This window comes from Urocampus carinirostris, chromosome 1, assembly GCF_059441175.1.
Source record: "Urocampus carinirostris isolate Australia breed hairy pipefish chromosome 1, RoL_Ucar_1.0, whole genome shotgun sequence".
Classification (NCBI taxonomy): Eukaryota; Metazoa; Chordata; class Actinopteri; order Syngnathiformes; family Syngnathidae; genus Urocampus; species Urocampus carinirostris.
This window is the reverse complement of record NC_142349.1, coordinates 44,460,362-44,473,808: the sequence shown is the minus strand read 5'-3', so window position 1 is coordinate 44,473,808 and position 13,447 is coordinate 44,460,362. Positions and strand designations below refer to the sequence as shown.

Here is a 13,447-nt window from a genome sequence, read left to right as displayed (position 1 = left end):
AAATAACACGGGAGCTGCTGGAGTGGCTGCCATTCGTGACGGCGCCGGAAGAAAAGATTCAATTTGAATCATGTACAAACAAACAAACAATTGAATCATGTACAAACAAACAAACAAACAAGATAGCGTAAAAATGACAAAGTAAAAACCATTAGCAATATATAAAATGAAATTTTTAGTTTGAACAATTTTATTGACACTTTTAACAGCAATTGAACATATTCACAATTTCATTATATCATTTTCTAACAATATGAGGTTTGAACAATTTTTGTTGGCATTTTTAACAGCAATTAAACAAATTCACAATTTTATTATATCATGTTCTAACAATATGAGATTTTATCGACACTTTTAACAGCAATTAAATACATTCACAATTTCATTATATCATATTCTAATAATATGAGGTTTGAACAATTTTTATCGACACTTTTAACAGCAGTTAAACAATGTGTAAAGGGCAATACTATTGTGCAAGGGCACAGCTGTCTTCTCAAGTGGGATTTCTTCCCACCCTCCCAAGCGGCATCATCCAGTCCTCTGCCCGGGATGCTCAGATGGGTCCTCTCCCTTCTTGCTTCTACTTTCCACAACCACCCGAATAGCCAGGCCGTTGCTGCCGGGACCCCCACAGTGGAGCTCCGGTTCCCTCCTCCGGGTGAGTGCAGACGACTCTTCTTTATGGCTGCGAAATACTTCAATGACAGTTTCAGAACCAATGTCAAGAACGTCGGGGGTGGCGTGGGGGGTTTCAAACAGGCTTCGGCTCACAGGGAATCCGGTATCGGGGAAGCAGTCTCCTCATTACCAGAAGCAGTGGTCATGGTTGAGAAAGGAGGCAAGGGTTCGGTACACTGGCAATAAACAAAGCTATGATATAAAGGCTTGGGATGAGGTAAAAGAGGCAAGGAATTAGCATTGAACAAAAAAAAAACAGAGCACTTGCACAGTCAGCAAGTGTAGCTAAAAATTATTTTCCAGACTATACGGGGCACCCAAAACCCCAAATTTGCAGTGCGCCTTTATAGAGCTGGAAATACGGTAAATAAAGTCTGAGATGCACAATTACAGTGAAATGCTTCTACATGTGTTAAGCATTTGTGAACAAATTGATTCATTTTAATTGTACAACCAGATTCCCTGATATTTATGTTATAATAGAAACTTACTTTGTATCCTGTTTAATTGTCATGGGCCTTATAGTTTCATGCGCCGTATATATGGACAAAAACTTTCACAAGGGGGTATTTTTGACTGTGCTCCATTTTATATATATACAGAATATATATATCATCTCATCTCACTAGCTACACCGCTTATCCTTGGTAGGGTCGCGGGGGTGCTGGAGCCCATCCCAGCAATCATCGGGCAGTGCACGCATATCATAGGTTGCCGACCCCTGCACTAGACTGTTTGTAGAAATGTATGACGAGCACGTTGATGCAATCATATCGGTTTGTGAGGATTTAACCCCAAAGATGAAGGCAAACGAGATATTTGGATCTTAGATTTTTGATAGCAAACATTATTTGAGTAAAGACCTTTTTTTAATCATAGCATTAAGAAAAGTTGAAAAAGAGCCAGGTACACTTTTGGTAATTTGTTTTGAGATTTTTCTTCAAGGGCATTCAAAGGTCAGGACACAGAATAAATTGTGTTATGTAAAATGCAGACGAAGTGCCAGGTTAGAGCTTTAGAGTTTTAAAGATTAAAACATGTTATTGATGAAAAAATGTAAAGTATTTTGACAGTTTTGAGTTCAAGACAGAGAGGAGGCATTGGAACACATACCACTTACAAAATGTAGTCTGAGAGATTTGCTTCTAAATACAGTGCATGACTAAAGGCTGATAACATGGGGAACTTAATACATACTAAATTAACATGATGGCTAATGTTTTTGTTAGTTTTCAAAAACACACAAAGTGACGTCTGGCCATACCTGTCATATTTTGCCGATTGCAATTAAGCAATAGTTAACCTTACAAACACGATGCGGTGCCTATTGACTCAAGACAGACTATGTGGAATAAAAACAAAGATAATTTGTCTAATCAAGGTATTTCATTTATCAAATTAACAACCAGAAATTTACTTCAGCATCTTCCATAGTTCTTTCCTCACTTTGATTCCCGGCTCCTCCCTGTTATATGTTGAAGTGTCGTTGGGCAAGACACTGAGTCCCTAACTTTGGGAGGTCTTCATTGACTTGAAAAGCGCTATATAAATGCAGACCATTTACATTTACTTACAGTAAATCTAGTGTTGCTTACAGTATACGTAACAGTGCAGGATTTCGGAAACGCTATCTTAAATAGCAATCGACATTGTTGTTGCTTCCAGTGACCAAGACGATCAAGGTTTAGAGCAGAAATGGGCAAGACGAGATCGGTCTAACAAAAAGCGAAAAGCAATAAAATAAAAAAAGACAAAAATGGTTTACGGCGTACACAATTTGAAACAAATAAAAACGTATACAAATCGGGGAAAACTTATGGGTTGACCGTTACGCTTGTGGCGCAGGCGCTCAAACCGTTTATTGGGGCGCATTAAGGCTTGTTTTGTATCAAATGGGCAAAAAAGGAATTATAGTGCTTTCGATAGCCAACCACAAGCAGGCCCATAGCTGAACCATAGCCTAGAGTCATGTCGAGGCTGCACATTTAGCATTTGTCAAAGAGGCTGTTACTAGGAACAACAGGCAACCTAACCATGTTTTCTTTTATATAAATGTAAATGTAACAGCGCTTTTCAAGTCAATGAAGACCTCCCGAAGCGCTTTACAATGTGCTTCATGCTTACCCATTCACACACACACACTCACATACCGATAGCAGCCGTGCAAGGCAACAACTGTACCTGCTAATCGGAGGGATTCAGCGTTTTGCACAAAGGACGCTTTGACATAGAATACGGAGGCAACTGGAATCAAACTTGCTACATCTTGATCCCAAGACGAGCACTTTACCTCCTGAGCTACTGCTGAGGAACCTTTCCTCACCCCCACAAGAAGACTTGTCACACCAACCCAAGATGTGACTCCGGAGTTCACATTTGATTGCTGAAAACGTTTCTAGACCAAATTTTAACCGCATCAAAAATTGTTTCAGCGTGCAAAACATTTCAAACATTTTCATTTCATACCTGATAAGTAACATAACCAGAATGTGACATTTGCAAAGAAAATAGTTTTAAGCCCTTTGAGCTATTCTGTTTAGACATGTTAAGTCGATTAGTGGTCAGCAATTAGTGGGCCGGTACTGGGCTGTAGGTCGTTTGCAACCAGACTAAACGATGGATACACACATTTTGGAGCTAAAAATCTGTCACTGACCAGAAACAGACACAGGAACCAATAGCGCTCGTTTTCTCAGTTTTTATTAATAGAGAGGGAGAGCAGGGCTTGCTTCCACGATCCGATGGTTGACGGACAAGAGGATCAGGAGATGCGGAAGTGGCACTTCTGTGTCTAGCGAGGAGGGTCGAAGACAGGCAGGAATTACAAGTTGTTAGCCGGGACTGGAGAGCATGGGCGGTGTCAAATTCAGAAACCAGGTCGGCAACAGGAGGTAGGCAGGTAACGGGGCAAAACAGATCGGATAACAGGCAAGCAAAACAGGGCAGAGTCAGGTCCGGAAACAGGTTGGCAACGAGGATCAGGCAGAGAAAAACAGGCCAGGAACAGAGTCTGACGTAAGAGCTTACCAAGCTTGGAGCAACGGTTTCGCATAACGATCTGACAGGGATCTCTTGGAAGTCGGGGGTTTAAAAAGACGACATCAGCCAAGCAGCTGTCCGGGCTGTTGGCACCAATTAAGCAGTCGCAGGGGTTAATTGACAAAAAATAAATCAAATCATACTTTGAGTATGCATTATACTGAGGCTTTATAGTAGAATATCACTATAACTGAGCAATAATAGATTAGTTCACAAATATCACCGAACACGATTGTTTAGCATTGGATGCAGCTAGAATCAGGGGGGGTTTAGGGGTTTTAAGGGTTATTTAGCTTGTTCATAAATCATTATCCATTATCCGTTATCGGTCAGTTCATAATACGCTACAAAGCCTAGGAGCCGGGACACTTACTCTCAGCCAAAAGGCCAAGCTAAGGTCCTAGCCCTAAAGCCTTGCCGCGATCATTGCGAATGCACCGTTCCCGGAGGTACTGCAATACCGGGCCGTTGCGTGGAGTGGACAGAGCAAGCTCCTATGCCATCTCCGAGTTGCAAAAATCAAAGATCATAGCTTTGTGACAAAAGGCAAAGATAAGGTGGGGGTTTAGGGGTTTTAAGGGTTATTTAGCTTGTTCATAAATCATTATCCATTATCCGTTATCGGTCAGTTCATAATACGCTACAAAGCCTAGGAGCCGGGACACTTACTCTCAGCCAAAAGGCCAAGCTAAGGTCCTAGCCCTCAAGCCTTGCCGCGATCATTGCGAATGCACCGTTCCCGGAGGTACTGCAATACCGGGCCGTTGCGTGGAGTGGACAGAGCAAGCTCCTATGCCATCTCCGAGTTGCAAAAATCAAAGATCATTACCTGGGCATAAAGTACTCAGTTCCACAACCAGGGCATAAAGTACTCAGTTCCACAACCACAGCCAAAAGGCAAAGATAAGGTCCTAGCTCCTAGCTTCAAAAATCACAGCCGGCAAATTCAATATCAATGCAAAAGGTGTTAGCTTTAATCTCATCATCACTCTTTTTTAACTCACGGTGTCACGTTGTATTACAATGTAGTTAAGCATTGTGGGAAAGCTTTCAGCCAGAGCAACGCCACACAACGTGGTACAGTGAGTAAAAATAGTGTGATAAAATAAAATCTTATGTCTTTTCTTATGTCATCTACATCACCAGTATAGGTATGATCGGGCCTCAAAATTCCAGCCCCAACCTGACCAATCAATTTGATTTTCCCGATCCAAACCTGAAATTTTATATTTGATCTGTGAGGCCTATCGAGGAGGAGGGGTGATTTTGGCCGATCCCAGGCCCCTCCGCGCGCCCTGTTTTGTAGGTCAGACGGTTCAAGACACCGCTGCGAAGCGCAGACCGTAGTCCTTTGTATGTATCCTCCACTATTATAGTTATTAGTAGGCTGGGCTGCAAGAATGTAGTGAGACATTAAATCGGTCTGTGGAACAGAAAAGGTTGCCGAACACTGGAGTACAGTATATGAGTATATGAGTATAGTCAGAAAATCTGCAGCCATGTGGTCATGAGCCCTTTCATAGCATGTTCTAAGTTGAACATTTTGGACGTTCAACGTGACGTTTTATTAGTGTGTACATGTGGGAGAGCGTCTCGTTTGACAAGGTCATTTACTGTAATTGTGGTGGCTTGTTCCCAATAGCAACAGAACCACACAAAGAAAGACGGATGTTTCAAGTGCATGGAGAACATATCTTTACTTCTCTTGCACAATGATCACATCAGGGTTATAAAAAAGAAACCCCTAAGAGTTGTTTCCATTGTTGCAAAGGTTCACTTGGTCTGTTTCGAAAGCTATTGTATGTCCCGGTACTGGAAGTGGAGTCCCCCCCCCCACTCCTCATATAGCAACCCCATCACACACAAAATAACATTGAGGATGATGAAGATGTAAGTCACTTGACAGTTGACACACATCATGGCAAGGGCTCAAAAAAGCAAACAAACCATTTCCTGTTTGATAAAGTGGAACAGCAGCACCATATTGCCTTGGCTCTTCACCGCCTCTTTCTTTTCAAAAAAGAAAAAAATACCCCAAAGCTGCTGCTTCTGATGCTGGTCATGTTTTACATCAGCAAAACAAAATCCCATCACAACATAAGGACTCAGTAAACAGAGCTAATAACCTCACCAAAGTCAGGCAAGAACATTTTCGGTTTCTCTGAGAGCCCCATCAGAACCTACAAAGCATGGTGCTAAAACATCTTTACCTATTAGTTACAATAAATTGAATGAATTGAAATCCTTGGATTTTTGGCTTTTGGTTTTCTTACTCTTTCTTTGATCAAATCAGTTTGGCACTGAAGAGCCATGGCCGCTTGAGGCTCTTTGAGCCCTGATTGGATTTGAGTCACAGAAAGGGCGATAAGAGGAAGGAGAATAGGATAAGAGAAATGGTCATCATGGTTGAATTGCTTTAAGTCCACTGAGACCGTTGTAAAGAAAAACAAGTTTTGATATTAAACGCATACCGAGAGTTTGGTTTGCAAATCACCAGCCACGGAGAGAGAGAGACATCGAGAGCAGAAAGGGACAATGCAGTTGTAATAAAAGGGAAACATGGAGAAAGACAATTTCTGACCACACTCTCTTACTGTGTAGCCTAAGGCAGTATTTCTTAAATGTGGGTACATTACTTAAAAGCACATCAAAAACTACCTTGCTTCCCTACTATCCCAAAAGGTTTTCCCTTATCAACTACTAATTTTGTTAATTTTACATAAAACAAAACTTTTTTCTACAGCCTAAAATATTTGAAATCTTCAAAGATTAACTATTCAACTGGTATTACAGCAATGAATACAGGTTGAGAAACTCTGGGTACGTTCAAGTCTAGACTATAATGATTTTTGAAATCAGACGGTGCTTTTTTGCAGTTCAGTCTTGAGTGTCTTTTGGATCCCAGGGGAGAGAGCGAATTGCAAGCACTCCTGCATCTTTGTCAGTCCCTGAAAATCTCATTGAAATGTAGAGGCATCTCCGGTACCTTTCGGAGCCACACTCTGTAGTCTGTAACATTACACCTCTGTTATTTTTATGAAATTACAGTATTCCCTTACTGCATCTTGGTTTACTTATCACGGTTTTGCCACCAAGCCGATTTTTATCGTGAATCGTTTTCTGCATTTTGATTGGCCAGACAGTCGCCCCGACCCCTCCTGCTTGTTTCTGCCTGTGCATCAATTACGTGGCGGGCTGAGTTTTACACATAGGTAAAACAGCTTGACGAACCTACATAATGTGTGCACAAATCAACAAAACGCTCTAGACCACAAAAGCACCAAATGGCAGAGGAAGACTCTAAACTTCCTGACCGGCTATGTCAGAACCAGAACAGACGGTAGACCCAAATGCGAAACGTTTCACACCAAGGTTTATTGTGGAAGCGGAGAAGCCAGGCACGGCAAAACAAACGCCAGTGAGCAGGAAGCCCCTGAAATTGGAGCGTGGTCGGTGGGCAGAAACAAGTCGGGATGGGATATCGGAGCGTGGTCATGTGCCTCTCATTTTATTTTTATTGTGCGGGAATCCAACCTTAACACATATTTGTTTCATGTTCTGATGCTATTTTATGATTTCTTTAAAAAAAATCATACTGTAATTTTGCGGGGCTTGAAATGTATTCTTAGATTTACATACAAAATGTGTCTACTTAACAAGTTTTCAGGTTATGAAGCTACTCCCAGAACAAATTCAATTCGTAAGTAGAAGTACAACTGGATCATGGATCACTAGATTTTTGACATTATTAAGGGGCTATCGTGTGGTCGTGAGAGGATTTGTTGTAAGTGTAGTTTTGCAAACTATTGCCACTCACTACAATATTAACTATTTAGAAGTTAAAGCTATTAAAAACTTGAGTGAGAATAAATTCTTTAAAGACGCTTCAGCTTTTAAGTTAAAGCATTAAACCTGAGTTGATCTTAGAGTTGGAGCAACGTTGAAACTTTATCTCAGAGTATAATATTTAGCATTTTAATTCAAAAGAAAAGCACTCGTAATAATAAAGTATCATCAAAAAAATGACTGTAGTGCGACTAGGCAGTTACCATGTGGCTCGGCTGAGACTGATAGGAGAATCTTTGTGCGAAAGGATTCATCTTGGCCAACATTATTTCGGCCATGCTTTGCTGTTTGGATACATTTCCTCCTTTCATTTGCAATGGAAGGGACATAATAATGTGTCATTCCAATAGTGATCATACATATGCACATGTAACCCACCTGGAAGAAGGGGGTTAACAAAAGCATTTTATTTATTTGTATTATTTTTTTAATAGTATTTTGCATTTAGTGAAAATGATTTTATTTACGAAAACCGGAAGTTTTATTTTGGAGATCGGAAATTGTGCTTGCGATAACTCGTCAAATCTCTGTATGAGATTAAAAATAAGAAAAAAGTCTACCGAATATGACGCATTTTCCAATCAGGAAAGATACCATAACTCGGTCAGATTTATGAACCAGTCTAAAAAACTGAGCAGCCCCATTTCTACAAGGTAGACCTGAGAGCTCCAGTCATCTTCCCCTGGAACCCTTGAAATCAACATTGATTAGTAATTAGTAAGTAGTAATTTTCTTTTCTGGAATTACCTTGACTCTGACTTTGACCATGACTGTGACGAGAGAAACTACTTTTTTCTTTTTGAATGAATGAATGAATGAATACTTTATTTCAAACATTAAAATAAAAACAGGACAAAAACAATGAGTCAACAACAAAATAATGTCACATAACATGTTCGAAAAGGGATAGTCAGAAACAGATTCTTAACTACTGAAAGGATAACCCAATTTTTCTTTATTTGACACAATATTTTGTAAATATTTTGTGTGTTGATGCAAATGTTCAAATGTTTTTACTTAGATTATATTTTCAATTTTGTTGTTAGGTTAATTGTTTCTCCAAGGTACTTAAAGAACCTAGAGGTGTACATACCCTGAAGTGGGTTGCACGGAGGATTTCTGTTTAATAATGGAGATTCATAGATTTTTACCGCATCAAACACCTCCCCCCTCCGAGAATACACTAAATGCTAAAAATGTAATCATATAAGTAATAATAAGTAAAGGTGTTGAAAATTTTGCGATGGTAAAAGCCTTCATTGCCAAGATTCAATTGCCCAAACCTCCCTTCTGAAAGGTGCACTGCACTCACCAAATGCCCCACTTTATGGTGTGATTTCTCCAAAGATTTAGAAACGTGCTTAATTCCCGCTCAGCTCAGAAGAAAGAAATATTTGCAACACAAAGGATGACACTCTAAATTCAGCCAGTGTTTGGATAGTTTGCTTGTGTGGCCGCTTCAGACACACAAAGTGGCCATTTTAGATCATCCGACAAATTTACAAGATTGCTTCTCTTTCCACTAAAAATGGACAGAACTTTTGCTTTTTTTTTTTACTTTTTGAATCCATGCAATCAGGATTCAGGGCTAACCACTCTACTGAGACAGCTCTGATCAAGGTAACAAATGATCTCCTACTGGCAATGGATTCTGGCGCTTCATCACTTTTGCTGCTGCTGGATCTTAGTGCTGCTTTTGACACAGTGCACCACAATTTCCTACTAGAACGGTTGGAAAAATGGATTGGTGTCTCAGGAACCGTCCTCTCGTGGTTCAGATCCTACCTCTCAGATAGGACGCACTGTGTTAAATATGGTGAAATGACATCTGAGCCCTTTAATGTTACCTGCGGTGTTCCGCAGGGTTCAGTGCTTGGCCCCCTTCTTTTCAGCATTTACATGCTTCCATTAGGTGATATTATTCGCAAGTACAATATCAGCTTCCACTGCTACGCAGACGACACTCAACTATATCTTCCGTTGGAGGAATCTACCACACTAAACTGTGGAAATTTGGAGGCCTGCCTCATTGAGATAAAAGAGTGGATGTCACTCAATTTCTTGCGTCTTAACTCTGAAAAGACCCAAATGTTAGTCATTGGTCCATCTAAATGCCGTGACTTATTCTCAAAAACTGCTGTGAACATTGACAAATATCACATCACACAGAGTGACTCAGTTAAAAATGTAGGTGTCATATTTGACCCCGATCTATCCTTTGAAATGCATGTAAAGAAAATTACTAGAACCGCTTTCTTCCATCTTCGTAACATTGCTAAAATCAGTTCAATACTGTCTCAGTCTGATGTGGAAATTATAATTCATGCATTTGTTACCTCCCGTCTCGATTACTGTAATGCACTACTCTCTGGTCTCCCGAAGTCTAGAATCAAGTCTCTTCAGCTGGTACAAAATGCCGCAGCGAGGCTTTTAACTAGGACAAAAAAGTACGATCACATAACACCGATTTTGGCTAACCTGCATTGGCTCCCAGTTAGCCATAGATGTGACTTCAAGGTTCTCTTAGTATTGTACAAAATCATACATGGACTTGCTCCCTCTTATCTTTCAGATCTGATTTGCCCCTATGTCCCGGTCCGAAGCCTACGATCTGAGAGTGCCGGTCTTCTGGTGATCCCAAGAGCAAAGAAGTGTTCTGCTGGTTCGAGAGCGTTCTCCATCCGGGCACCGGTGCTGTGGAATGCTCTTCCCCCTGAGATCCGATCTGCAACCTCAGTGGAAATGTTTAAATCTAAACTTTAAACTCACTTCTACTCCATAGCATATGAATAACCTACTCTTCTCGTCGGCTGAAAAATAGTCTGTGTAATATAGTGTAATAATCTGTGAAGCCCTTTGAGACTCTTCGTGATTTAGGGCTATACAAATAAAGATGACTTGACTTGACTTGACTTGATAGTGATGTTATTTTGCTGTTGTTGAAAAAGATGTTGGTGCTCTTGGAGATGGTGGTGGTCTCGTAAAAGTCCACCAGTTTTTTGAGGGACGTGAATCTCTCGTCCCACAGAAAATAGTGACCTTTCTTGTCACGGATAACCTTGAAGTGCTGTACATCACACTCGTGCCTGTTGTCAAAGTTCAACAGCATAAACAACCTCAAAGCCAACAGAAACAAAATGCTAAAACGTGTTTGCATAAAAATGTAACTTTAAAATATCTCCGGTCAATCATTCGCTAAACATGACTTAATGCTTACATTTAATTTTTCAAACATAGATTACTATTGAAAGCAAATTTTAGGTGACTGTAAAATTTACAATCAGTGGTGGAAAGATCTAGAGGGGCTGTGAGGAAGAGAGATGCAGTAGGGGGGCGGCAGTCCGAAGTCGAAGTCAGAAGTCTAAACGTTGTGCGGTTGTGAAACCGCAAAGCACTGCGGTTTCTTTTCAAGGTTTTGTAGTGAGTGATGGAGTTTTGGCCAACCACAATTGTTACTGTTCGAGTTTAAAAGCGCCGACCAATCATAGGCAAGAGACACAGAGAACCTAAGTTCAAACCCTGACTTTCACAATGTTCACCATTTAAAAGGAAAAACTTTATTCCAGAGTCATTCCAGGGCAATTCTTCCATTACAGTTAGTGTGAAAATAATAGCTCGTTTGGTTATACACGTGCCCACGAGAGGGTAGCCAAACGACCCTTTTGTTTTCAATGAAGTCATTAGGTTGACATCCTGTGTGTTGGCGCCTTCCTGAGACAGTTCTGAGGTCATGACAGGGCGGGCCAAGCCTTCATGGGGCCCTAAGCGAAATTAGATTTTGGGGCCCCTTATTACTTGATCAGTTGCATACCTAATAGAACTCATTCCATGTTCTAATCCAGGGGTGGGCAACTATTTAGAGTCGGGGGCGCATCGGGTTCAAACGTTTTGGCCAAGGGGCCGATCTTGGCAAAAGATCCAATTTTTTCATCTGCGAATAAATATACACTCAGACATTTACATGCTATAGTTCTTTTGAGCTAGATTTTTCTCATTAAATTGGTTTGGAAACGATCACAATTAAAGCTAAATAATATTTAAGGTCTGTGTTTTAAGCACTTCATTTGATATTTAGTTTTCAAGCGTTACAGTAGTTATACTTTTTTTAAAGTATTTTTTTAGTATTCCTGTAGTCGGATTTCAGATGAAGTTCAGTAGTTTTTTATAGTAATAAAAAGTAGTTTTATTTTTGAACAATTTTTGCGGTAGGTTTTTTTGGTAGTTTTTGTTGTATTATGATATTAGATTTTAATGTTCCGTGTCTGTAGTATTGTTGTATACTCTATTATTATTTTTTTCGTATTTTTATACTATTTCTTTTGTCTTTTGTACATTACCCTGGTTTTAGCTAGCCTGCATTGGCTCCCTGTTAGCTTAAGGTGTGATTTTAAGGTTCTCTTGGTATTATACAAAATCATTTATGGACTTGCTCCCTCATATCTTTCAGATTTAATTTCCCCCTATGTTCCAGTCTGGAGCCTTCGCTCTGAAAATGATGGTCTACTAGTGATGCTAAGCGCCAAGAGGAGATCCGCAGGTTCGAGAGCGTTCTCTATTCGGCCCCCGATGCTGTGAAATGCTCTTCCCCCTGAGATTCGATCTGCAACCTGAGTGGAAATGTTTAAATCTAAGCTCAAAAGACACTTCTATTCTATAGCATATGAATAACCTATAATTTATGTTGACAATATCTCATCTCATCTAATTAGCTGTACCGCTTATCCTTATTAGGGTGTTGACAATATCTATACAAATAAACATGACTTGACTTGACTAGTATTTCCATATCGGAATTGTTAATGCACATTTGTAGTATTTCCGTGGTGAAGTATTACCGTAGTTTTATTTTTGTAGTATTTTTCTCGAATGGCTCTAGTTGTATTTTTGCAGTAGTTCTGTTGTAACACTTCTGTTGGTAGTGTTTTGTATTATAGTATTTTGATTTTTTTTTGTAGTATTTAAGTAGACGTACTATTGATGTATTTCTAAAGCAGTATTTTAGTAATATTTTGTAGGATTCCCATTGTATTGTTTGTGACATATTTCTTTAGTATTTTTGTAATATTACTGTAGTTGTGTTTTTGTAGATATTCTGGGGTAATATTTCTGTAGTATTTTGTATCATGGTATTTTTGTAGTATTTCCATAGTCAAATCAAGTCATGTTTTTTTTTTGGATAGCCCTTAGTCACAATGAGTCTCAAAGGGCTACACAGACCACAGATTATTGCAAACTTCAGACTATTATCTCACCATCCTCTGATCTAAAACCTTATGAGGGCAAGGAAAAACTCAAACTTCGACATGAGGAATATAAATAAACCTTGAGAAGGGACCGCACATGAGGTAATCCAGGATGACCAGGCTGCAATAGATGTTGAAATAACAATTACCGTATTTTCCGCACTATAGGGCGCACCGGGTTATAGGGCGCACCCCCAAAAAATAGTTTTTGGTCCTATATCTTCCATAGATAAGGCGCACCGGATTATAAGGCGCTACAATGGGAACGTCGACAAAACAGTCAGATGATTCAGTCCAACTGATTACCCCCTTAACATTCCCAAAGCTTGCAAAGAAGCAAATACGTGTCGTAGACACGTGCGGATGCGGTGTCCGTACGATGTCACTCAAATGCATCGTTTCAAATATCATTCGGAAGGTTAAAGTCTTGGGATTCAAGAAATGCCAACCATTCCTTAGTTTCTATTTTCTTTTTTGCTCGCAACTTTACTGTGCATATGACAATAAACACTTGGAATTGAGTTTTATTCACTCAACTCATCACAGCAACATCAAGATCGTTCTAAAACAAGATACCGGGAAAATATAAAGCCGCATAGCTCACCTAAGTTCTCACGTTCAATAATGATACGCAATCA

At 39.9% G+C, this 13,447-nt stretch overlaps 1 non-coding gene and 1 pseudogene across 1 annotated transcript; both read right to left on the bottom strand.

The window, feature by feature from the left end:
- Window positions 1–4,147: 4,147 nt before the first annotated feature.
- On the bottom strand, window positions 4,148–4,415 carry LOC148374789 (U2 spliceosomal RNA; annotated as a pseudogene).
- A 28-nt stretch (window positions 4,416–4,443) lies between these two features.
- Window positions 4,444–4,630, bottom strand: LOC148374788 (U2 spliceosomal RNA). The gene has a single exon (XR_015848503.1). It is a non-coding gene; the product is annotated as a U2 spliceosomal RNA (small nuclear RNA).
- Window positions 4,631–13,447: the final 8,817 nt, after the last annotated feature.